The sequence below is a fragment of the Lepidochelys kempii genome, chromosome 25 (assembly GCF_965140285.1).
Source record: "Lepidochelys kempii isolate rLepKem1 chromosome 25, rLepKem1.hap1, whole genome shotgun sequence".
Classification (NCBI taxonomy): domain Eukaryota; kingdom Metazoa; phylum Chordata; order Testudines; family Cheloniidae; genus Lepidochelys; species Lepidochelys kempii.
This window is the reverse complement of record NC_136404.1, coordinates 12,354,893-12,377,922: the sequence shown is the minus strand read 5'-3', so window position 1 is coordinate 12,377,922 and position 23,030 is coordinate 12,354,893. Positions and strand designations below refer to the sequence as shown.

The following is a 23,030-nucleotide window of genomic DNA, read 5'->3' as shown; positions in this document are numbered from 1 at the left end:
CTCCTGGGCTCAGGTTACGTGCTCAGGTATCATCCCTCAAGGGAAGTCACATGCCGACATCCCACCGCCATCCAGCAGCAATGCAGCCAGTAAAACTCCCCCGCAACATTACCAGGTCAACACTCCCCATTCCCTACGCCGTCACCCCAAGTCAACTACCGAAGTGGGACCAAGCAGTAGGCTCTGAGTAACAACAAGAGCTGAGGATGGCTGCTGGGATTTGATCTCGTTAGTATCCATGGTGGAGTGGCTCTGATTATCTCTCACGTCGCCCAACTTGCTGAGGAGCTGAATAATAATATTTTCCTGCTGGTTTTCACTGGCGCAATTCAAACTCACACATGGGCTGACATTTGGTCAGTATCCTAGATGCCCACAACAGGATCAAGCAAAAGTTCAGAGAGCAACCGATGCTTTACAGCGTAATATTTACTCTTCTGACAAGAGTTCCCTGCTTTTTCTCAAAAGCACAAAATGTTGTGCAGTGAAGCAGGAGCCATTCAGTATGCTGAACCTTCCTAAGGGCTGTGTTCGAGAGGTTACGGAAGACAGGAAGTACTTTTACCTCCTTCAAAAATTAAAAGCCAAGGGTCTGATTCACTTATACCAGTGCAAATCAGAGGAACTCGAGTTAAGTCAGTGATGCTACACTTGTGTAAAATGAATGTAAGTGAAAGGAGGATCAGGACCCAAAATCCTTAGTGGAAATGTTTCCCATAAAGATGTAGAGTGGTCTGGAAAGGTAGAAGAAAATCACAATGTATATGCACAAGGGGCCCAAATTAAAGTTGCACAGGCAACCTTAATTCTGGCATTCCCTAGCTTTTGAGTGCTTGGTTTTGCAACTTGAATAGTGTTATTTATTAGAGCTTATGCTCTAATAAATTGGTTAGTCTCTAAGGTGCCACAAGTACTCCTTTTCTTTTTGCGAATACAGACTAACACGGCTGTTACTCTGAAACCTGTTATTTTAAAGTAAGTTGTTGTCATTGTGGTGTCTGCGTGTAACCTAGATCTATAATGAGTGGGAGGAGCTCTTATGGTTCTACATGAAACCACCTCTTTGAGGAGTGGGGCTCCCTGTTCCCTAAACTCTTCTCACTCTATTTTAATAAAATACTAATGTTTAAAACCAAACATTATCCAAGGTGCATTGAGGTTCAAACAGTACCAGTAATGGCCCGTTGGCTACTGCTATGCTACGACTGGGAATTGTCAAAACCAAGTGAGACACTTTACACCTCGAAACAGGAGTGCTGGCCAGAATGTTCAGAAGAGACGAGTGATTTAGGATGTCTCCATTTATGGCTGCCCAAATTGAGATAGCTTAAAGAGGCTTTATTTTCAGAGGTTGGGTGCTGAGCACTTTCTGAAAATCAGGTCAATTGAAGGGGTTTCCAGTTGTGCACCTAAAAACTAAACTACCCAAATCACTAGTCATCTTGGAGAATCTTGACCAATGCTTCCACATGCCAGGTGATCTTATGATCATATCCCTACCTGTCTGTCTGATCTGGCACCCTATAAAGTTAGCATCCACTCCTATTTTTGCAACCCTTCTTCACATGATTGCTGCCTCAGTCCTTCCACTGTCCCTTCCAGGTGCTATTGATTCTTCAGTATTTTCAGAACTAACTAAACACAGGCTTCATAATAAAACGGAGGGGGAGTGGGAGCGCCCTCTTTATGGCAAGATGTGCTTCTGTGTTAAAGTGTTTCCTCTTCATTACTTCTCCAGTTTGGGAAATCGAGCCATTCAGTGATCAATATTCTTCTCTTTTGCTGAAGCGTGGCAGTTTGCAGCTTTATGACAGGGTTCCTAAGATGATAAAATTAAAATGCCTCAGGGTCTTGGTACGAGTGCCCCTGTTTCCAACCAGTAAGGGCACAAATGAACTAATGCAGAGGGTGCCGAGAGCCAGCCTAGAGGACACACACAGTCCTCAGAGACCCATAATGCTGTCCCTGACCACTCTTGGGCAGGATTCTTCTTTCACTGGTGTAAATCATGGGTCTCGCCACTGCAACCAATGGCACTTCACCAGATTAAGTCAGATCCAGCCCTGATTTTTCCGATGGAGCACTGATTGACAGATCTTTCCATTTTGGCTTTAAGTCACAGCATGGGTGTGCAAGGTGGATGTGCTCCAGCATGGTTGTGAGTGGAGGCAAAGGGTGAGTAGAAATAAGGCTGAACACTAGTAATAGCCTCCACACTGAATGGAAATGTAAGACTCAGGGGCACTCCCTTACACACACACAAGCGAAGGGTTTTAAGGGGGCAACGTGTGGATGGAAAATGGACATGCCTGGAGAGATGTGGGCTGAGCATCCTCCTCAGCACTAACAAAGTGCTTCGCTACACACTCATTCCAAACCTCACTCTCCCTGCTAGGCAGGTGTGACTTGACAAGTGCACCTCAGTGTCTCAGTATGTCCCCGGTTCAGCAGTCAACCCCTGTTGAGCAAAGCATGGACTGGTTCTTAAGCATCTACTTAAAGTTAAGTTTGTGCTTTGGTGAATAAGGATGGACTTGCCTGCAATGCTTTACTGAATTGAGGGCTGTGATTGGGTGTAGCAGACATTTGCTGCCCACTGCCAGAGGCCCCACCACTGCCTTGACACACCCTTCCCTAAGAAAGTGTCCTTCTGGAAGGAAAGACTGGCAAGGACAGACCTCCAGGGGTTGCCAAGAGAGGCTTCCCTTTCCCATAATCAGCTGCAGGCAAAATCAGCGAGAGTTGGTCCTGTGGGAGCTAGAAGAGCCAGGAGCAGGTGGAAGCCAATCAGAGCCCAGCAGGTCAGACTGGCTGTTTCTCTTAGGGGTCAGTTCTGGGTAAAGCCAGAGCATGGAAGGAAGGCTCTCCTAGCCCTAATCCAAGTATTGTGGCCTAGTTAGGGGCATAACCTTGACAACATTGGCCTTGGACCTCTGTGATGGATGACTGTCTGTATTATGAACTTTAAAGCCTAGGGCTATTTTGAGTTCAGATTTAATTTGCCTTCTGGTAATGCTGGAAAGGGCATTGAGTGCTGACCTGGCTGAAGGGTGAGGCCATAGAAACAGTGGACCACTGTGGAAGTAGGATGTGAAGGGGGCACCAGAGGAAGAACCCCTACAATGCTGCGTCCTGACACAAAGGGATATGCTGGTGGTGAGTATATGTGATAACAGAGGCCTAATACAGAATCAAGGCTGCCTGTAGGTAGCACTTTTCTTTTCACGTATACACAATGCATATACACACAGCACTCCATGAGTAACAGGAATGAGGATAACGCTTTTATTTGCTTCCCAAAGGTTACATTTCAGGGGCTTGAGACTTAACTTTCATTACAGAGGGCTACACCAAGCACTGAACTTTACGTGCCCCTGCGCTAAACCTCCTCTCGCTTGCGCTGGAGTTTGTCTGCAGGTTCGAGACTTTAAATACGATGGTGGTAGCATTTGCTTCATTTTATGGAAATGTGAAGGGCTCCCTATCTATCTGTCGTCTCTGCCTAGGTACGTATATTGCCCTCATGATCTCCCAACATAATGGCAATATAAATGGGGAGAATCCAGACACTCCCTGAAACAGAAGATCTAGATCTGGTCACGAAAGTGCTGACATGCCAGAAGTACATAAACGTTTTAGTCTTTGCACTGATGGTGACAGATGTCAAGCCAGCCAGCCAGGGTACAAAATATACTGCAGCAAACAATCCCACACTGGCTGAGGGATGGCCTAGAGGAATTAGCAGGTCATTTCTGCCTCTACTTCTAATGATTCTGTGATTAAGTAACCAAAGTCCCTTTGCCCAGACCTCAGCACCCTCAGGAAAGTGCGTGATGAGTGCATCTGTAGAGCTCTCAATAAACCGCCCCCGTGTTGCATTTGATGAAAATAAATATGAACATGGGGATGCAATTATGGGATTGGAAGCCTTGAACTGCAGTGTTTTTTGTTTTCCTGACAGCTGGCATCTCTGGCAGGACTTCAAAACCTCCAGTGGGCACACAGGGCTCTGTCAAGATGTGACAATATGAATATGGGAGGTTAAAAAAATAATAATGATGGTGATTGATTTAGCTGGGGATCGGTCCTGCTTTGAGCAGGGGGTGGGACTCGATGACCTCCTGAGGTCCCTTCCAACCCTGATATTCTATGATGAGACTTCTCAAACGTCTCACTGAGCGGCACGTGAGGGGAAATACCTCCAGATCAAAGTGCCTATCCTGGGTTGTGCTTTTGTGTTAGCTCACTCATTATTCTCTCCGGGTGAAATTCACCCCTCTGGGGAGAGCTAGCATAAGGTCTATGTAGCACTTAAGTCCCTGCAGGGGTTAAAGGGGAGGTAAGCGATGCTTAGGGTTCGAGCGGTCTTTCTGCACAAGGGTGAGCAGCAGACAGGGAGTTAGCTGTTAGTAGATGATCTTGTGCAGGTTACCTGTGTGTGACCAGTTAAAAGCAATACTACAACCCGGGGTCAGAGCCAACGCTGAAGTCAGGCAATCTCCCTTGCAAATGAGGGACTGCAGGCCTAGCCCTGCAGGCAGCTGCTGCAGGACCAGCCGCTTGGCCAACAGGCCGGACCCAGGGCTGCCCTCCTCCAGTGAGCTGCCTGACTCACACCAGCTGCTCTCCCTGGCTTTAACCCCCTCCCCCGCCTTTGCCCCCCTGTCCCGGCTCTCCCCCTGACCTTTGATCCACAACCCCCCCCCACGCCTTGAAAAACTTCCTTCTCGCCTCCTGCCCCCTGCTCTTTAACCGCCCCCAGCTGCAGCAGGGGGCCCCACCCTCTGCCCTTACAATCCCCCTCCCGCAATGTGCCCCCGTCCCTTTCGATGCTCTTTGCACCGTGAGGTCTCTTCTCCCCCCCCCCCGCGCGCGCGCGCCCGGGCCCCTCCTTCGAATCCCCCCGCGCGCCACGTGCTCCCGCGCCCACGTGCGCCGCGTCCGCCTCGCCCTTTAAATCCCCCCCGCCCCCGCGGCCCGCCCTGCCCGCGTGACGGCGGCGCCGCCCTGCCATTGGCCGGCCTCGCGGCGCCGGCTTCCCTGGCCTCCGCGGTGACGTTGCCCGCCCCGCCCCCTCTCCCACCCCCGCCTTTGGGCCCCGCCCCCCGGTGACGTCAGGCGGCGGAGGCTCGGGGAATGACATCACCTGTGAGAGTGTCTGGAGCCCGGGAGGGAGCCGGAGCCGCAGTGTCCCCCGCGCGCCCGCCCGCCCCCTCCTCCGCGCAGCATCCTCAGCCGGGAGCCGAGCGGGTCCGGGGGAGGAGGGGGCTGCCCGGGATTAATGCGCCTCCTCCGGCCGGACGGCGGGCGAGGATGTGAGCGGGCAGCCCAGCCGGCAGGTAAGGGGTGGGGGATGCGCTGGAGCCCGGGGGGGCAGGTTGCCCGGGAGCAGCGGGAGTTGCAATGGAGCAGGAGGAGGGGTGCACGGGGGGGGTTGCAATGGAGCCGTAGGGGCGTGGGGAGGTTGCAATGGAGTAGCAGGGGGATTGCAATGGAGCAGGACAGGGGGGTTTCATGGGGGGGCAGATTGGGGTGTGGGGAGGTTGCAATGGAGCAGGAGGAGGGGTGCACTGGGGGGGGTTGCAATGGAGCCTTAGGGGCGTGGGGAGGTTGCAATGGAGCAGGAGGAGGGGTGAACTGGGGGGGTTGCAATGGAGCCTTAGGGGCGTGGGGAGGTTGCAATGGAGCAGCAGGGGGATTGCAATGGAGCAGGACAGGGGGGTTTCATGGGGGGGCAGATTGGGGTGTGGGGAGGTTGCAGTGGAGCAGGAGGGGGGGGGTTACATGGGGGGCAGATTGCAATGGAGCTCTGAGGGGGTGTTGGGCCAGGGTGGATTGGAGCAGCAGGGGAGGGTGCATTGCGGGGGGAGAGGGTGCAATGGAGCAGAAGCGGGGAGGTTGTAGCGGAGCATCGGGAGTTACAGTGGGGGGGGCGGTTGCAATGGAGAATTGGGGTGGGGCTTCGTTGGGGACAGGGTCAGGCAGCGCCCGAGCTCTGGAGATTTGGGGAGTGAGGGGGATTGAACTCGGGCCAGATTGCAGTGGGTGGAGGTGAGAATTCCGCTGGGAGAGGGGGAGGGTAGATTTGGGGAGGGGGCTGTGCTGGGCAGGAGGCAGGTTGCAGTGAGGCTGTCCTGAGGAGGCAGGAAAATCGCGCGCAAGCATCGGGGGGTTCACTCCAGATAGGACGCAGGAAAGCGCTGGGGAGGGGCTCCCCTGGGGCTGAAGGCAGGGTGCATCCGAGTCAAGGGGGGATTGCACCGGGCAGGGGAGGCTCCGGGGCGCTCGCTCTGGCAGGCTCGGGAAGGATGCGCTGGGGACAGCCAGGCGCTGGATACAAAGGGACGGCAGAGGGGAAGCTCCGCTGCGGAGCCCTGAGCATTGCACGGGGGATTCGGGAGGGGGGAAGCTCCGCTGGGACCCGGCCGTGGCGGCGGAGGAGGCTGGCTCCGGGCTTGCGCTGAGCTGGGCGCTGAAGATGCGCCCTGGTGCAACCGGCCATTGCGCTGGCGAGGGTGGGGAGCTGCATCCTTGGCAGGCGTTGCACTTGGGTACCAGGGAGGAGGCTGCTGGCAAGGAGCTCCTCCCAGTGCCCTGACTTCTACAAGCGATGCTGCTGGGAGGATGTTGCAATGCCTGAGGTCTGTGGATAAGTCCCACGAGGGAATCCCCTCCTCGCCCCCCCCCGCCAGTCCTGAGGATCCCCCCCCATTGCTTCTCCTCCCTCCCTGCTGCCCTGCTCTCCTCCCTCTCCGCACAGCGAAACAGCCTCCCACTCTCCAGAAACACCCCTTCTCCAGCCCACGATGTGCATAGCCCAGCCTGTCCCCCACGTTCCAGCTTCCACGCACAGCCGCCAGTGTCCAGCTTTGCTCCCCAGCCTGTGGGCATCCTGCCCCCTTCTGTTGACTCAGCGCCTCTTCCCCTGGGCACCAGAAATCCTGCTCAGCTCACCTGCTGCCTCGTTAGCTCCATTGCCCGCTCTGCTCTGGTTGTGTTGACATGTTGCCCCATGGCGATGCCTTTCCCATGTCTCATGCCTCTTATGGCATGCGTGTGGCCTGCCCCTGCTCGGCAGGCCTGCGCACTCATGGTGCACCCTGGCTTGTTGCCTGTGTCACATTGTGTTCCCCACAACTTGCAGGCTATGCCTTATGGACAGAGGTGATGTTAGCCCACTGGAGACTTTAAACAGGAATATTTTGGGGGTCCTGATCCCTTTTCCTTTTCACCTATTAATTGCATTATTTCCATGAACCCAAAAATATAGCAGCCCAGCACATGGAAATACACTTGTTTGGTCTGCATTAAAGGAGAGGAACAGTATTTTGGGGGTAATACTAAACTGGGGCTTCCCTGAGCTGCTTGGGGCCCTAAGCAATTGCTTCGTCCGCTTACACCCAGCTGCTCGTAGGTCCCGTTGTGGCGTCATGTAGCTCGTGCCATCCTGTGCACAAGTAGGTCTCTTTCCCCTATGTGATTTTTCTACCCCTCGCCCAAGCATGTATTGTTGTTGTCACAGCTTTCCTTTCCATCACGTAGACACCAAGCCTGGTCTCTATTTCTCCACTCCCCAGAGGCATTGTAAATGGCCTGTACATTTTGCTGATCAGAAGGTGGCTTCAAGAAATCATGGTACATGCTCAGGCACCTGCAGTGGGGGTTTGAAAAATCCCTTCTTAGAGGAGATTTTGGGGTGATATTCCTCCCCAATGGGTAGTTTAATACGTGCTATCTGGTGTATTTCAAAAGGAGGGGGAATTGTTCCTCTGAAGTACCTTTATGAGCCACAAATGGCTTAGCCGTGTCCGGGAAAAGGGAACGAATCACATAAGAGATGGAGAAATAACCCTGACATCTCACTTCGGTGTAGACGCTGGTTAACTTGGGGCTGGAGCAGTAAACGTTTTGAAAAGCGGAAACTCTTGATGTGTAACCAAGTAACTTGTTCGTCTTTTAACAGAGGGGTGGCTGCTGTGTGTCCCCTGCCTTTTACTCTTGTAAGCAAGCGTCCAAAGAGCCTCCTTTCCTCTGCTTGTTTGGAAGGGTTGCTCTCGCTCATCACAGCTCCGTGTGACTTGTAGGACCCTCCCTAATTGTATCATCCCTTATCGGCAGGCTTGGTGGAAACAGACACCATCTTTCCTGTTATCTTTTTAGTTACCTTGTGTGGCCACCCCCTAAATCACCATACGGTGCTTCCCGAGGGTGGGGGGTGGGAACATGGATCCCTCCCTCCAGCCTTCCTGAAAACTGCTCATGCCTGCATTCACTGTATATCTGGGTGTGTTTGGATTGATTGCATTGTTCCCAAGGGGATGTCCTGGGTCTTGGTAGCTGTATCTCCTGCTCTGGCTTTTTTTTTTTGTCTTTTCCGTTTGTTCTTGCTCTTTGGTTCATCATTAAATGACACCTGGGGTTTCTTGAGTTGCACTTCTTAATTTCTCTGTGGTTTGGGTTTTATGTATTTATTTGGCATGGCTTAACTGGACAGGAAAGGGGACATGGCACATGCTGAGAGGGGCCCTATCTGAGCGAATTAGGATTTGGTTATCACCAGCCCTGAATAAGAGAGCTTAATCTGCTTCCCACTGACCCCTCCCTCTGGGCTGGCTCTGTAGGAGATCAGTGTTCTCTCCTTCAATCAGGGAAATAGCCTGGTGTATTTTACCTGCTGCTGCACCTGTATATAGGGTCTGAAAAGCCTCTGCCGGCAAGTAGGTTCATTCAGGCTGGCTCTCCGTGTAGCCAGCCTTCGACAGGAATCCTGGATTTGCCTGGCGCTGAGTCGATGTGATTGCTAGACCCTTTGTATTGTTGGGGGGGGGGGTGGAGGAGGGCTGGTCTTTGATTACCGTATATATTCTACTAAATACTCCGTTTTGTCCAAGATGCATTCATATTTCCGCTCTGGATCTGAGAAAGACCTGCGTGTGTGGCTTTTGAATCGGGTTTTTTAATCTCACGGAAATTGGGTGTGACACCAGCATCCCTGGGAGAGGCCTCCGGCTTTAGCCATACACTGTTAAAACACCTGATTGATTTGGGCAGCCCATTTGGGGAAAAAATGTGGCAAACGGTCAATTCTTTCCCCTGTTAGGCACTTGCTGCTTTAGCCAGGGGGGTTATTAATGGGTTCTGGGAATCCAGGCTCTTTTTATATTCCTGTTTAACAGGTGTGTGGTGCTGTGTGTCTGTGCTTGCTCACTGCAAAGGTATTTGAGATCTCATATGGCTGTTAATCAAGAGAGAGTCCACAGTCAAATTGGGAGTCAGAAAAGGGTCACAGGCATTTGCATATGGTCCATTTAAAAAGGTATGGCGTGCTCTGTGTGCGTGCACATCCACGCAAATCCAAGGCAAGTAAGTGCAACTGGTGACACTCTTGTCGGATTACAGCCACCTGCCGGGTAGGATCTAACAAAATTAACAAAGGCTCAGAGTTACAGAGATGCCAGAAGCCCAGGTTATTACAAAACCTGGATTTTACAGTGGTCACTTATAATCTGGGTTTCTGATATCAACAATAGTGCAACTCTGCCTCTCTAAAGTACCATGATGGAGGGAGACAGGCAACAGATGACAATTGCAGTCTCTCCGAGCCAGGTTCCAGCATTGGAGACTGAAGCTGCCCCCACACTCCTGGTAATAGGATTTCTACCTGCTGTGTCTAATGGTGCTCTAATCCTATGGAGGATTGGCATAATTAGGTGCAATGTGGAGAAAGGGGATGGAGGGGAAAGAGAAACCGCCTAGGAAAGTGAGGCAGTGCACAGAGAGATGCCATGACCTCAACTCACAGCATCACAGGGAAGTCATTGCGGGGAGATGATTCCGCCCTTCTTCCTACCTCACTTAGTTCGAAAACTAACTTCTTCTTCACCCTTGGACACCAATTTGTAACATTTCAGGTTGCTCCTCTTGCAGCTGACTGACAGACAGCAGAGCCAATTCCTCTCTAACTTCTTGTCTTGAAGACTTAAGAGACTTCCCCCACCCCCTCCACTCTCCGTCAGCTATGCACTGCATGTAAATTGGCACTTCAGTGGCTCCCCTTTGTTTTTAGGTGCGTGGGGTGGCCGGGTGGGGGAAGCTGCTGGATGCAGCCAGATGATGAGTAAAACGACCTGTAGTGTTTGAGGGGTTTGAGCGGTAGAATATTGTCAGAACCAAATGGATTTATCACAGGATAAGGTCTCCAGGCCTGCCTCTGGTAGTACCTACTCTGCCGCGACGGCATCGGTCTGTGGTGTTCAACTGGAAACGCTGATGGATTAAAAAACACCCTCTTCTCTGTCAGTTCCGCACAGAAGGATGGCTCTCAGGTGTGTCGTCTTGCTTTTTGCATGTGACGGTGACTGGCTATGGGGAGGAAGGGAAGAGAGTATTAGGGTCGCTTCTTCTCTTTAGGGGAACCCCATATCCCTCGTGCTCAAGATCTTTTATTCCTTTGTGTGAGGTTGTTTGCCCTCTACATTATCCCCTGTCAGTCTGTTGTATTGATACGTTCTGTGTAGTTCTGGGGCTGAAGAAACCCTGATCTTTAAGGAAATAGTAATTGACTTTTTGGGGGCAGTGTGGGTGAGGGGGTGGAAGGTAATTGGCCACCAAGCATTCTGAGCCGCAAAGATGCCACTCGCTGCTTCCAGCCATGACTTCTGAGCTAATGCCACATCCCAATCCGTGGCCATTCTGGATCCTGCCAGTGCAGGGTTTTTACCGGGATGGGACCTCAGGCGTGTGTTGGTGTAGTGAGTGTGCGCTCGTGCGCTCTCTCTCGCTCTCTCTTTCTCTGTAAGTGTTGGTGGAAAGGGGAGAGCTAAGAGCTCATCCATTGACGTGCTTCATCCCTTTTTCTTGGAATTGAAAATTAAACGCTGTTGAGAGAATGTGCTGGCTTCTGTTGTGTTTGTGGCTTCTTGTGTGGTGGAACAGCTGGGTGTGAGATGGAAGGTACGGTATGTATTGGAGAATCTCTTCTTTCCAATAAAAGTCTGGGGGCTATGAGTGGGAGCAGTAGCAGTTGATGAGTGAATAGATTTTTCTCTTACCTCTGTGCTGCATATTAATTGTCAGCCAAACCCTCGTATTTGGTTCCCTTCCTTAACGACAGCCTCCTTCTGGGAGGCGTGGTTGTCTCATTAGCCTCTGGACTCCTGGGCTCTGCCGCTGACTCCCGGTGTGACTTTGAGCAAGTTGCTTCTGCCTTGCACCAGATCTGTAAAGTGGGTGTATCCGAGCGATGCTGCCATGGCTGGGAGGGAGTGCTGACGATCAGTCGATGTTTCTGAAGTGCTCTGATCCTTGGATGAGAAGGACAAAGTTAAATTATGGGTCTGCTTTTAGTGGTGCTTCTGCTGTCTCGGGTTGGAGGGGAATTGGCTCTGCCCCAGTCCCAGAAGACAGGACTGCACAAAACCACTGGTTTGCTGGGGGGGAATGTAAGTCCTGATGACTCTTGGATCCCTGAAGCCTACTGTTGCATCTGTGATGCCTGTGTCTTACCAATGCAGAGTGGAGGAACGTACTAAAACCGAAGAGAAGTAAACCGAACATGTTTGGGGGATAATTGACAATGCTTTAATGTTTTCAGCTTGGAGCAATTTTCTCCTGACTGCATTAAAGCACAATTTACAGAATCAATCAAAACCAATTGAAAATATTAGGATGTGGAGTCTGTGTGTTTGGCTTGGATTTTTTTATTAGTCGTCTTTTTTTTTTTTTTGCAGAGCCATCCAAGTATTCAGGGAGTGTAGCATCTCCTGCTCTGCAAGGAACTGCTCTTGCTTTTAGTCTTTGGCATTGCTGTTAGATTAATAGTATAAAACATTAACATGCAGCCGTGCTTTGTTCCAAGGGCGATGAGGAACTAGGAACAAATGCTAAGAGACTCGGGGCAAGCATCTCTAAAAGGAAAATGGTTTTCATCAACCCTGCAGAGATGCTGCCTGCACTGTCTGGCCTCTGATCCTGGTTCTGTGTCCTTCCCTGCCTCCCCCCCCCCCCCCTCTAATGTTTGCAGCATGGGCGGTTTACATTTTCCACCCACTGCTGAATCCTCCCCCCCCTTGGTTTAAAGCGGTTGTATCTGACTTCCAGCGGACTTGCAACTGCTGCTTGCTTAGCGCTGGGCACTAAAAGCTTGTGTACCCTCCTCCCCCGGCTTCTGGCTGCCTGCTCTTGCTAAGAGATACAGCTGGGTTCCCCTCTCTTTCCCTGGGGAAGCTGAGCTCTCCAGGGAAGTGGGGTTGTCAGAGTGGTGCTGGCTAGCTGAACAGAAACGAACAGTGTGTGTGCTTTCCACCCCCCCCCCCCCCCAAAAAAAAACCTTTTCCAAAAGGGAATGATAAAAGGCAGCATCTTCCTGTTGTCCCCTATGTCTAGAAATTATTGATGGAGCTTCCCAATGCCATTTCTCTCTTTTTCTACCCATCTCGCTCTCTGTGTGTGTATGTGTGCATACTTTTTAATTTACACTCAGAGCTGAAGCAGTGGGCAAGCCCAGCTCCAGCCTGACTCGCTTGCAAGACAAGCAGGGGGTGGCTATGAAAAGTACCTCCAATGTCTTGGTGACAGTGTGCCTGTCCCTTTACTCTGAGGGTGATGTGCCCCCTGCAGAGTCTGACCCCCCAAAAACCCCATTGACATGGCAACTTCATCTTTCCGAGGAGATGGCACCAGGCACAGTGTCTGGATTTGCATGGGCGGGGTTTGAATCTTAAACACTGCGTCACGTCAGATTGGAATATAATCCACCCCTGTTTGCAAAAGCCACGTGGCTTGACAGTTGTGTAGGAGACCTCCAGTGAAGCGCTGCTGATGGGATGGGGGTGGTAAAACGCTCTTTAATCTGGAGAAGATGCTGAAGGGGTGGGGAGGGGTTTGATTTCTGAATGAAATACACCATCTTGATCAGTTAAGAGGTGGATTCTGTGTGTGTCACCGGGCCGGAACATGGAACTCTGGGTGTGTCGTGGTGGGACAGCTGTTGCTCCCCCGGCGTGATGCTGGCTGGTGTGCTGGGAGGCAGATGAATATGGAATGCCTTGGGGGGATGGTGGCTGATATAAGCTGCGGGTCGCCATCAAGAATGGGCCTGACCATCAGGTAGCCAATCAATCTAACACTGCGGCAGCTGTGGCAACAGTTGCCTAGAAGCCACACAAAGCAAAATGCTCTGGAGACAGAGTTAACAGGATTCTCTTCTTGTTTTTTTCATCCAGTGCTCTTGAACCGTGTTTCAGGAACTTCAGGGGAAAACTGTAAAAACAGTCAATTTTTCATTTCTCATAGGGTGCAAATTAACCAGTGACTCACGGTGCAGAACTGTGTCGCACTTCAGATCCCACGTGTGCTTGCTGTGAGTGGAAGGAGCTTGGTCTGAGCAGGAGGTGGAATTCAATGGCTTGTGCACGTCTGCTCCTTCAGCTGAGCCCTCGACAAACTGAGCTCTGACCTGCTTGGATGCTAAAGGTCCCAAGGCCCAGGTGTCATTGGCCAGACTCTCCGTTTCTCTCCTTTCCTCTTTGCTGTGCATAACTACTGTGCTCCACCAGCGAGGTGGCTGCATCTCAGCGCCTCTGTAGGCATGTGCTCTGGATTCTTTGAGCTGGCAGGCACTAAAGAAATTACTGGCCACAAGGATAAGCTTGTGTGTTTAATTCCATTTCCCTCCCCATCACCAAGAGACTGAGACTGTGAGAAGCAGATGCTGGGGTCACTAAGCCCGTGGGGAGAGCTGTAGACTTGGTGACTTTAAAGACAGGAGGTCTCTGGTCCCCCTGAAATGATGGGGAGGCGGGAGGCTCTGGGAAATGTGTGGCTGCTCTGAATCACCAAGGATGGGCCCCTGGAGGAGGAGCCTCCTGCGTTCAGCACTCTTGCAGGGTTTATAGGCAAGAACATCAATGTAGGGTGTGAAAACCCGCTGGCTGCAAACGCCTGGGAGGCAGGGCAGCCTTTCCGCTCGGAGCAATGCCAACCAGCAGTGTGCTTCATCTCCTGTGGGGAGTGCTACCCCATCCCACGCGGCCTCCTTCAGCTCTTCCACTTCCCACCCCCTTGCTTGCTTTCCCATCTCGTCACAGGCCCACATCTTTGGGCAAATGCCCTTACTGGGTGGTGTCCTCTTGTATCTGCTCTATTTAATATACGTCTATGTGTAGTATCGAGTACCTTGCAGTCTTTAATGCTAGCATCCCTGTGAGGTGGGGCAGTGCTATTAGCCCCACGTTACAGGGGACGAGCAGAAACTTAAGTGACATTCCCAGGGTCACCCAGGAAGTCTGTGGTGGAGCTGGGAATCTAGCCTAGGTCTCAAGTCCTAGCTTAGCAATATAACCATCCTTCATCTCCGTTTGGCATGACTCACTATCACTTCTCTCTGCGCTGGGTGGGACCGTACTGGCCAAGCGCTTCTCTCCTTTTCCTGGGCCCTCGCGTGAGTGGGGGGCAGGTGTGCGCATGTCAAGGGAGTAGAGAAGATATTTTCCATTCTCTTTCCTTCTATCTCAGTGCTCCAAGCCTTATTGTCTGGAAGGGGGATGAAGGCAGAAAAAGTGGGTGTCCACCTTTTCCTTCCCCTGTTCAGATTCTGGATGTCCTTCGAGTACAGTGGATTCCAGTGCTCAGCATTTGGAGAGGTGCTGGCTCAGGGTGGGAGGGACAAGAAGACTTTCTAGTTAGGGGTCATTCTGATTACCTTCTTGTGAACCCCATGCAGGCCGCATCGACCCCAAAGGGAGGATGGTTTTGTGCTTGGGGCTGAAATGATTGATTTCTTGCAGCCTGTCTGGAGTGTGGTTGTGGGAAGCAACTGGTCATTACCTGCTTGGACCAAAACTACTTCTAGGTGTTTCTGGGACTAGGACAGAGCATCTTGCTTCCTGCTGAGAGGTCGGTTATGAAGTAGTAATTGAGAGGGAGAATCCTTGTTCTCTGAAGTCCTGTATCCCAAACAGCAGGATGCATCGCGGTGCCATTTGTTTGCAGTCAATATCCAGTGTTTTCCATGTGAAGCTGTCATGTGCCTGTCCTATGTGGTCTGGTGGCGAAAGCATAGGGCCAGGAGTCGTGAGCGCTGGTTTTAATCACAACCTGCCTGTTGACTTACTGTGTGACCGTGGGCATATTGCTTGATTTTACCCCTGCCTCTGCTTTCCTCATATGTAAAATGGGTGTAATGTATTTACCCATGAGGTACTGGGAAGCTTAACTTACATTTGTGAAAGGCTTTGAGATCCTCAGATGAAGTGCAAAGAGAAGTGCAAAGTACCCCTATGGTTTGCCTGGCTTCCAGGAGTGCCTTGATCCTAAACAGGAGGCTGAATGCCAGTCCCCTGCATTCGTGTCTCCCTTTGCTGTTGAAATACAAGGCCTGGCTTGGGGTCAGGGTGTGACTCGTGAGCAACAACCCCCCCCCCCCCCCGCAGCCTGATTCTCAGTGCATCTGGAGTGAGCTGCCAAGCCTGCAGCCATTAGCTGGCCGTGCACTGTGCCGAAACACACCCAACTGGCGGTAATTACAAAAGGGGCCATATTTCAGATCAATTGCTGGATGGGAAAGAATTGCTGCTCCTGCCTAATTGATTATTGGAAACTGTTAATTGTTCCCTGCCAGATTGATTTATTAACCAATGAGTTTGCTAGCACTTTCCTCCTTCCTGTGTGCAGCGAGGTCCCGTATTTCACAAGGGGAAAGGTATACATTTTTCTAGTGGAGTAATAGGCACCTCGAAATGAAATAATACTCCTGCTTTGCTTTGCTAACGGACTCCAGTTAAATGTCCTGGGAAGGAGACTGAGCAGGCCTGTTTGCATGTGAAAAATCCTGTTTATAGAACAGTTGCATTTTAATCTTCACTACGAGGAGGAGGCAGGTGGAGTAGTGAGCACTGAGAAGCAGTGTGGTCAGTGGGTAGAGCAGGAGATGGACAGGACTGGCTCCTGGGTTGAACTCCCTGCTCTGTCAAAGGGGAGTCTGATCGAGAGGCTAGGGCAGGACGACTGGGAGTCAGGACTCCTGGGCGCTGTTCCCGACTGGCTTACTGTGAGAACTTAAGCAAGTCACTCGGCCTCTCTGGGTGTCGGTAAACCCATCTGTAAAATGGGGTTACCGCTTACCAGCCTTGCAGCAGTAGGGGTAAGTCTTAGCTAATGTTTGTAAACCCCTTCTAAGATAATTTGGTGAGACTGCATTTCCCTAGCCTCTATGGATTGATTATTTCTATTATTGGAGCCCCCGTCATGTCCCAGGACCCCATTGCACGAGGCGCTGTACAAACACAGAACAAAAAGACGGTCCCTGCTCCAAGGGACTTACAGTTTAACCATCTCAGGCCAGTATGGAAGAGTGGCTAAATGCAGCTTGTGTCCTAAAGGAGAAGGGGTCTGGTTTTTCTCTCAATGGCAATGAATAACATTCACTTGATTTTTTTAGGGGAAAATATCCCTTTCTTCATGCAGTGTGAATTGTCGCAGTGAAATGCACGCTGAATTCTGTTGTCTTTATCTTCATCTGGGATAAAGAGATCTCCGATGTCCAGCTAGGCAGGTCATTAGAGCAGCTGATACATTGTTATTGATTCAGGGCATGGTCCCAGGTCTCCGTATTTAAAAGGTATTTATGGAAAGGGATGGTTTAGGATTGATTGCTCCCATCCCAGGTCTGTTCAGGAGTGTTGACACAGACTGACTCAAATATCCCAAATCGGGTGCAGACTGGACATTCTCCAAATCCAGTTTTAGGCCTGACTCGCAGAGTTAATCACCTGGTGGTGGTAAGACCACTGAAAGTCCAGTTTTCCTGATTTGGCAGGTAATGATGAAGAAAGGCCAGCCCAGTTCATGGCAGCATAACGCAGCGTTTGGTCCGACAGCTTACCGGGCTCGTGTGGCGTAACTCAACAGGGACGCCCTGAAGCACTTGGCCCAAATAGCTAAATAGACTAACGCTTTGACACCACACAGTGGGGCTGAGACCATGATAAGCATTGGGTTAGCTAGAGATGGGCGTCTGGATGGGAATCCTTTCTGGCGCTAGTTTGCCTTGTGCCCCTGGTAGGTTCAACATTCTGGAAAAAAATCTACCTAACCCGATGCAACTGGACAAGTCCCATCTAACTGCTTTGCTTACTATAAAGTAAATGTATATGGCTTCCACAGCTGTTCATCCACTATTCCATGCTCTTTGGGGACTGAGTGGGCAGGGAGATGAAACATAGCTTGTCCACTGGAGTGATCTCCTTTGGCCCGCCTCAGCATATGGATTGTATTCCAAACCTTAGTTTCTAATTAAAATATAATTTTGTAGCAATTACAAGACTGCAGGGTAAGGTACAGTGAAGCCAGCCCTAACCACGTCCACGTTGGCAATCCAGATCTGTAGCCGAGAGAGGTTATTCAGTTGCATTAAATGGGTACTGTTGACTTTTGAATTTTGAGTCTAAAGGGTGTTACGAAACCTGCTGGAACTTATGAATGTCTGCATTATTTAAAAAACAAAAAGCATTCCACAAATAACCTTTTTTACCATGAGTTTGTGGAGGGCGAGGGTAGGGAGATCTCAAACACTCCCAGGCTGCCTGGAAAGTCCAAATGCATCATGAGAAATCAAATGGTGAAAGTGATCATGAGCAAATGTGAAATTGACCAGTCTAGTTTCACTGCCTAAGCAGCGTGAAAATGTAAAATATTGGTGAAAAGTAAATTAGTGTCAGATCCTTCCAGTTTTACTAATGAGCCTTACTCCCTCCCCCTCCCCTGTCTGAGGATCCCAGTGCTTTGACTTTAATTTAGAGATTGTGATCTAATCCAGAGGTCCAGGGCCCCCTGTGGGGGCTGTGAACAGCTTTCAGGGCCAAGCAGGGCCAGTGTTGCACTTGCTGGGGCCTAGGGCAGAAAGCTGAAGCCTCGCCATGAGGGGTTAAAGGCCGGGGCCCTGAACTCTGCCACCTGGGGCTGAAGTGGAAGCCTGAGCAATTTAGCTTTGTGGGGCCCCCTGTGATGTGGGGTCCTGGGCAGTGGCCTTGCTTGCTGCTCCCTAATGCCGACTCTGGTTTTTATATGTAGAAAACAGTTGTGGCACGGGTGGGCTGTGGAGTCTTTATGGCATGTTGGGGAGGGGCTCAGAAAGAAGAAGGTTGAGAACCCCTGATCGAATGCATCACACACAGGTCTAGACATTTGGAAACTTGAGTTCCCTGCTCAGTTTTGACGCTGGCCTGCTGTGTGACCCTGGGCAAGCCACTTCTCGGTCCGCTCTTCCCCTGCCACTCTGATTTCAGCTTGGACCATCAGCTCTGTGAGGCAGGCCCTGTGTCTTGCCCTCTGGACAATGCTAGCACAACAGGGCCCTGATCTTCGTTGGGGTCTCTAGGTATTGTGGTAATAAAAAGATGATTGTAAGAATTAATTGCAACTTTAAAAATTCTTTCACTTTAAGTCCTGGAATTATACCCCACAAACAAGCTGGGCGTGTTCCAAACCAGCTTCCTTTTCCCAACTGAAGTGTAACATTTTGTGGGGCCCACTACTTCGTGCTGATGAGCATGTCCATTTAGATCTGATGGGTTCCTCTGAAGTGCCCTGGAAGAGCTCTGCCAAAGTCCAATTAATGACCAGGTTAGTAACTATTTATTTTCCCTGGCAGCTTGTTTACAGAGAGGAATGGGACGGGTGACAAGGGGTTACTGGAGCCCAGCTGTTGGCTTTCAGAGGAGAGGCCCCTACACTGAAGTGCTGGGATATGTGCCTCTCTTGAGGGCTTGGAAGGCACATTAGTATGTACCTCCCTTCTGGATCCTGGCCATAGCTTTGTGGTCCCTCTGCTAGGGATGTAATATCCTGCCTTTCAACAGAATGCCCCTTGCCAGACCCAATTTTTCCATCTCTGACTACTGTGGTCTCTCTTTTCCTGTTCCCCCTGTCTGTTGAATCATTTGTCTTACACTTGGATTGTGAGCTCTTCAAGGCAGAGACCAACTTCGTTATGTTTGTACAGCTCCTAGCACAACGAGGCCGGGGCCTCTGGCTGCTATTATGATGCAATAATACAGCCTGTTTCAGTTTTTTCCATGGCAGTGTTTGCAAGTGTAAGGACTGGGGTACGTTAGAAAACTTGCTATGGTTTAACTGAATGGGGTTTTTAATCAATTTAGCTAAACTGGACAAACCACTAATGTAGATGCACTTGAACCGGCTTAAGCTTTGGTTAAATCAGTTTAGTTTAATTTGATGTCTTGCTAAACTGATTTACAGTGAGTGTTAAGCTGGTTTAAGGGCATCTGTATTACGTTACAAGTTTTCATGGGTGTAAATAAACTGACTTTAAATACCAGTTCTGGTAAACCCATGCAAGTCTTCTGATGTAAACCAGTCCTAAATAGTATGTGTATCTCTCACACACGTGTGTGCACGCACACACACACACACACACACACACCACCTTATGGGCATTGTAATGTACTCATTTGTGCTGCCTTTGTGTCTATGTTGTAATAAACTTTCTAAATGGTCTGGGTTGTCTCCCCTTTTCCCTCCCGCCGAGGTGACATTTGTGCTCCTCTGTGCATCCATCAGCAATGGGTCCAAAGGGGCCCGGTATTAAGCAGCATGTCCTGACTCTTCGTGGACTTCATTTTCTTTTCCGTTTGCAAACAGTAAATGTGTGAGGAGATGTGTGGTTACACCAGTTAACCCCATGCTCTGGGTCCATAAGTCCCAAAACTGGAGGCAAAGTGCTCTCCATCTCTGGAGGCGAGTACCTGTGTCTGTGGCTGTTTACCCTCTCTCAATAAACTCGGCAGGTGCAGCGTTCAAAATGGCTTTAAGGGGTGATAATACTTTGGTACGTGCATGATTTCTCAAAATGGAATAAACTCTTCCAGGAAACAGTGGTCTTGTTTAAAATTCAGTGTTTGAGATGGTTAAATCTTATCTTAACATCTCTTTGAGCTAACTGTTTAAAGGGGTACTGTAAAGGAAAAAAATCTATTAAAAATCCCTGTGTTGCTGATAACTTCATAGAGCATTGAAGCTGAGAGACATTCTTATAAAAATCTAATTTATTGTTCCTCCCTCCCACCCCACCCCACCCCAACATCTTAGTTTTTCCTGCGTTTCATGCTCATTGCGACAATTAAACTGTATTGATCAGTTTCACTTTTGTGGATCGTTGGTTTCATTTGCTGGTTTTCCAAGTCACCGTGGTGCTTGTGTGTGGATTGCAAACTTTGCATGAACGGATTTATTTTATTTTATTTTTTAAAAAGCTCCAATGGAGCTTAAATCTTGCTCTCCATTGACTACCCTTGTATCTGGTTTCCTTTTTATGCTCATGAGATCTAAATTAAGTGGATGGTGTTTCTTGGAGCCCACGCTGATCAGGGTTTTCTTCTTCCTGGCTTCTCTCTGTTAACAGCTGCTTGCCTGCTTTACTGTCACTCACGTGCGGAAGGGTTTTCGCCCTTTCCTCCCTGTCCGTTGGAAAGGCAGAGGTCATAGGAAACTGGGCAACAGGTCCCAACTGTCCACGTGACGTTCCTGTTCCGCCCCGACGGGAATCGTTGTGGATGCTGAGAAAGCGATAGCAACGGATGGGTCGCTGAGTGAATGGAGCAGTGCAGTCAGGCCTCTTTCCATGGGGAATTCTGACGTGGGATAAGTGGGTGGGGGTGTAGTTCTCCCTCATCAATTGAGAGTTCAGAATAGAAAAGGGAAATTTTTAACAGAAGATCAAGCAAGAGGAAGAGATGTGGGTTGGGGGGGGTTTCCCCAGGATTTTCATAGCCATGGATACATTGTAGGGCAACTGGATTATGGCTACTATCGCCTCTTCCTCTGCAGCATTCATATAAATCAGTCTCTTGCTCCCCTGGCTGGCCCTCTTGGCCACCTGACTCGTGTTCAGTCACGAATCCTTTTTTTTTTTTTTTTTAATGAGACCTTCCTTGTGCCCCAAAATTCTTCCCTGTTCCAGCTGCCTCCCTCAAAGTGCCACAGCGGCTCAGCCGAGGGACTGAGGTGCTTTTGTCCCTTGGTGGGGGGAAGCTCTGTGCTCTGTGGTAAAATAGCCGTTTGTCGTAAACCAGCAGCAATCAGGTGTGCGCAGGACAGGGAAGGCTGTGGCGACAACCCTTATTTGGGGATCAGAAGCGGTGTAGTTCAGCTAAATGCTTGGCAAGAAGAGGCTGCCACCCACCAATTACTGCTGCATGGGGTGACTCTTTTCATGGCAATGGGAGGGCACTAACCTGTGTTGTTATGCTGGACCCCCACATAGGGGAGCATCTGTAAGGCAAAACAATACCCTAAAATGGAATCTTTCGTCACCCTCCTTAGACTGTGTGTTCCTCGGGGCAGGGACCACTACTCCCCTTCTCTTCATTCTGCACTTTCCATGCTGTGATCACAGAACAGGAGAAGCCAGCCAGTTAGATCCTTTCTTTTCTCCATCCCCAGTTTATTTTATTTTTAAACATTTACATACAACATACGCAAACATAAAACATTATTTTAGGACCGCTGCCAAGAAAAATCTCTCCCACTGCAGGGCCTTCTGGGTAACTCCCTGAAAATTACCATAAAAGCCGTAATGCTGAGGCTGCTGGTCTGACGCTATTGCTGTGACAGTTGCTCGCACGCCACTGGTAAACGCTCTGTATTTAAAATTCAGTTGAACGTGTAGTGAATTCAAGCCTGGATTGCAGTAGCCGGTCACTTTTCTGGCTTCCGTGCCCTGCACCACGGTGTTGAACCCTTGTTGAAAGTTGTAACACGCAACCCCACCAAAAAGCAACAGGTAACCCCAAATGTAGACTAGGCCTGATCAAAAAAAGAGAGATTTCCTATAGCTTCCTCGCAAGAGCGGGGTAACCTTCCTGCCTGCCTCGGACAGGGGAGTGAGTCTTCACTTCAGAGTTATGGAATGGCTTTCCCTCATTTCCCCCTTTCTGCTCTATATGAGCCTTTGGGTACAGGAGATAGTTATCTCCCCGGGGTGTCTGGTGAATCCCATAACCTAGATGAAAGAATACTTCAATTAAAACCAGTTTATTAGGAATGCAGGCTTGATAGCCCTGGTCTAGTGTTTAGAACAGGGGAGAGAAACTCTGGACTCCTGGGTTCTGTTTCCACCTCTGCTTGTTTTTTGGACCTTGGGCATGTCAGTTTCCCTTCTCCTTATCTTAATTGTCCCCATCTGTGAAAGGAGGATATTTACATACCACACAGGTGATGCTGTGAAGCTTGGCTTGATCTTTGTCAAACTCGAGTGAAAAGTGCCGGCGTATGGAGAGATTGTATGTGAGAAACTATGAAATGACTGTGAAATATAAGAAGACTGCACTTACCTATCCTTACCTGCTTTCATTGTAAGCAGGAAGCCAAGGTGACTGGCTCATTTGCAGCTCTATACCCGAGAGCCCCTATCCCCAAGCCACTCTGATAATTGGCAGCAGGCATTGCTGATCTTCCTTTTGGGATGATGGATCATTTCATTTAAATCTTGCTGAAATATAGTATTAATCACAGTGTCAGTGTCCCACCTTCGTTATAGTTTCCTGATAAACATCTCCTAATCAGGGAGTGATCTCTCTGCTCTGCCAGAAGCCACCCAGGGATAATTAATACATTTTGGAGCTGGAAGAGGGAACCGGCGATGTGTTCCTTGTCTTTCCACCCACATCTCTCACCTTGTAGGCAGAGAATTGCTCACTCAACCGATAAATAAAGCAATAAGCAAACCTCATCTTTCCTGGCCAGCCCACTGCATTAGCGTGCGTGGTCCCCTGTTCAGGGTCTTAAAGTCCATCTCTGGGTGATGCCTGGTTCCCTTTTTAAACCTGTTCGGGAGCATTAGAGTCACGTCTTACCAGCAGGGGCTCTAAAAGGTCCCTGAACGCTGCCTTGTACCTCTTTATCTGAGTGAGCTGTGCGAATGCAGCCCCTCCACAGCCCTGCCAGATCCAAAGTGTTCTCCCCTACCTTGCAAATGGGCACCCGAGGGGCAAAAGGACCTGTGACTTTCCCGT

The 23,030-nt window shown here is 50.0% G+C and overlaps 1 protein-coding gene across 6 annotated transcripts in view; it reads left to right on the top strand.

Moving 5' to 3' along the window:
- The first annotated feature begins 5,133 nt into the window (after positions 1 to 5,133).
- Positions 5,134 to 23,030, top strand: part of PTPRS (protein tyrosine phosphatase receptor type S) — a 247,445-nt gene continuing 229,548 nt past the window's right edge. For all 6 annotated transcript variants that reach the window (XM_073323722.2, XM_073323721.2, XM_073323720.2 and 3 more), the window contains exon 1: positions 5,134 to 5,339. The gene's annotated coding sequence lies outside the window, so the exon portion shown is untranslated. The remainder of the gene's footprint in view (positions 5,340 to 23,030) is intronic.